This window comes from Varanus komodoensis, unplaced genomic scaffold (assembly GCF_004798865.1).
Source record: "Varanus komodoensis strain SLA01 unplaced genomic scaffold, ASM479886v1 scaffold4, whole genome shotgun sequence".
NCBI classification, from domain to species: Eukaryota; Metazoa; Chordata; class Lepidosauria; order Squamata; family Varanidae; genus Varanus; species Varanus komodoensis.
The window spans coordinates 14,563,891-14,566,608 of record NW_025335941.1 but is presented as its reverse complement, the minus strand read 5'-3'; the positions used below and the strand labels follow the sequence as shown (position 1 = coordinate 14,566,608).

Below are 2,718 nucleotides of genomic sequence, written 5' to 3'. Positions count from 1 at the left end.
CTCAAGTATTTTTGAAACTATTTTGGAAATGTTAGACGAGGAAGTAAACTTCCAGTAAGCTGAATATGTTTAGTCACTTGCTTTAGCATTTTCATTGAGAAAGATGATATTGTTTATGCTATTTTCAAGTGCTTCATAAATATTTTGGTATATTTCGGATAAGGTTAACTTCAAGGGAGGGACAGATTACAGTTGAGCTTCTAGATGAGGCAACACACATAAGATAGCTTGTTACTGTTCTCTAGAAGACTAGTACTAGTGACAGCTAAACAGCCAAACCTTTTTAACCATTTCCTTTGTCTCAAAAAGATACACTGCTGCCCATTGCACCAAACAACTCCATTGCACTAAACAACTCCCAGCACTAGGAACTGCTCTAGCCTTTTTTAACCTCCACCGAAAATCAGTCAGTCCAAGAGTTCATTCACTCTTGTGGTAGTTTTGTGTCCCTTTGGAATCTATGGCAGTGGCAAATCCTCTACAAGGATACGGCAAGTTAAGAGCTCCCAGCTCTTAAATGACCACTTTGTTGTTGATGATGGAAGGAAGACACTTGTCTTCTTATAGAAGCCAAGTAATATGTGAGACACATAAAGCATTGGGGAAGGCTGAAATTGAGTCAGCCTCTAAAATGAAATTGCAAGGATTGTTGTGGTGGACAAAAGGAGGACAAACACTCAGCATACTTAAAAAGGAATTCAATCTGGCAAAAAAAATGACAATATTGAGACAAAGCTAGGATAGCATCTTTCCTTTGAATCATGAATGGGAACTTTAGGAAAGTAGAGCAGTAAAATTGAAAGAACAGGCATAGGTCCTCCAAATGATATCATGTGCTGAAGCCTATAATCCTGGCTCTGTATGTGATGGTTATGCCATTATTATAGTGCATTAAATTGTTTGCTTAGCAAGCTAGGATTGAAGCTGTAGATTTGTTCCTAACTGACCAAATAGTTATATTTGCAATTGCTCAAATACATACTTCAGTACTGTCAGGTAACGTTCAGGGAATGACCTTGAAGATAAAGGATATTACTTGATCCATAGAAGAACTTCCTGCTATATTCATGAAGCTTGCTTTTTCAAGTACTGTATAAGACCTTCAGCTAAGGTGGGGAAAAGTCCTCAGTTACAACCTGCACAGCATGATGTGAAGCTGTGCCTTGAAATTTTGAGTCTGTTCCAGCAGTTGACTATGAAAACAACAATGCATTTTGCTGCTAGCATGTGATTGTAACCTCTGTAGCCACTCTGTTTTGAAGAATTCCCAAACCCACCCACATGCCCACAATGATAGTGTAACTGAAATGGATAGCTGTTGAACAATGTTGTGGGGAGGGAGAAGCAATTCGTGATAAAGTGCTAGTTGAATACTTCTCAGTAAAATGGGCATTGTGGCTTGTGAAGTCCAAGTAATTTTGAGAACAGTTCTGGGACAGTTGATAAATATGCAACAATTAATTCAGCTATTTGCATGCATGTAGAAACAACTTTGAAATATATTGACAGTGCCTTCTTACCACACAATGCTCCCTCTGACACTTCCACAATGAATTCATAGAGTTTCAGAAAAGTACCATCAGGCACTTCCCAAAAACATTCTGCCTTATCCAAAAATCACGTGATGGTGATAGTGTTATAGCAGCTTTCCCCAACGGCGTGGAGGAAGCTGTAGTCCAACATGGTGGTCTGGAAAGACAGCTTGTATGGCATGCTAAGATGAGGAGCCCCTAGCTAGTGGGCAGAAGGGGGGAAATTGCAATCGGGAGTGGACAGGAGAGAAGCTATGTGTGAAGCTGGTGGGGAATATGATGGTGTAAGCCATTAGAATTTTCATCTGGAACTGGGGAGATTGGACAGCCAGTATGATGTTAGTAGTTAGAGTGCTGGACTGGAACTGTAAGGGCTCCGGGTTCTAATGCCTGCTCAACCATAGAGGTCCCTGGCAACTTTGGGCCAGTCACAGACACTCCTTAATCTACTTCACAGGGTTGTTGTGAAGATAAAAATTGAGAGGAGGAAGTGGATGATACAAGCTGCCTTGTCTTGAAAGGAAAAAGGCAGGATATGAATATAGTACATTGTAAGTATGTAAGGTAATTTTTGATTTGGTATCACCATAGGAAGTCTGTTTGGTGCTGCTTGGAAACATTGGCTGCACTACTTTATAAAGTTTAGGAGATTGTCTAGCAGCTACAAGGCTGTGGTCACCATATTCCTTAATGTGGCTTTCCATTAAGAATATGCTGCATCCTGCAGAATCCTAATCACGTCTCTGTTTTTATTCATCAATAGCAAATTTCCACATTTTGGGTTTGCAGAAAGTAACTAAGGAAGTAATAGTGTCTTGCTAATTGCTTTTAGTGCAGGAGCCTAGGACTAAAACCTGTTACTTTTGCTACAAACTCATTACATACTGCTTGCAAAGTAGATGGAGTGAGTACTGATAAAATACATCTACTGATAAGTAAACTGCTTTCAGCTGATGGGAATTGAGGCCCAAAGCATCTGCAAGTGAGTTAGCTTGAAAAGAGCTATTATATGGTAGTGCAGACTTTTTGATATAATAGGTGAGTAATATGTGTCCTCTGCCAGCTTTTACTGCCCTCTTGTACCTTAATAAAAAAAACTAAGAAGTTTTTAAGGAGGTGTCTGAAGCCCTATAGAGCACTGAAAAGGACTGTTTGCAATTTAGATCTTTTAGAATTTAGTAAGTGC

At 39.6% G+C, this 2,718-nt stretch overlaps 1 protein-coding gene across 1 annotated transcript in view; it reads left to right on the top strand.

Annotated features, from left to right (window-relative positions):
• Positions 1 to 2,718, top strand: part of MRPS6 (mitochondrial ribosomal protein S6) — a 40,942-nt gene that overhangs the window by 26,269 nt on the left and 11,955 nt on the right. The window lies entirely within an intron of this gene.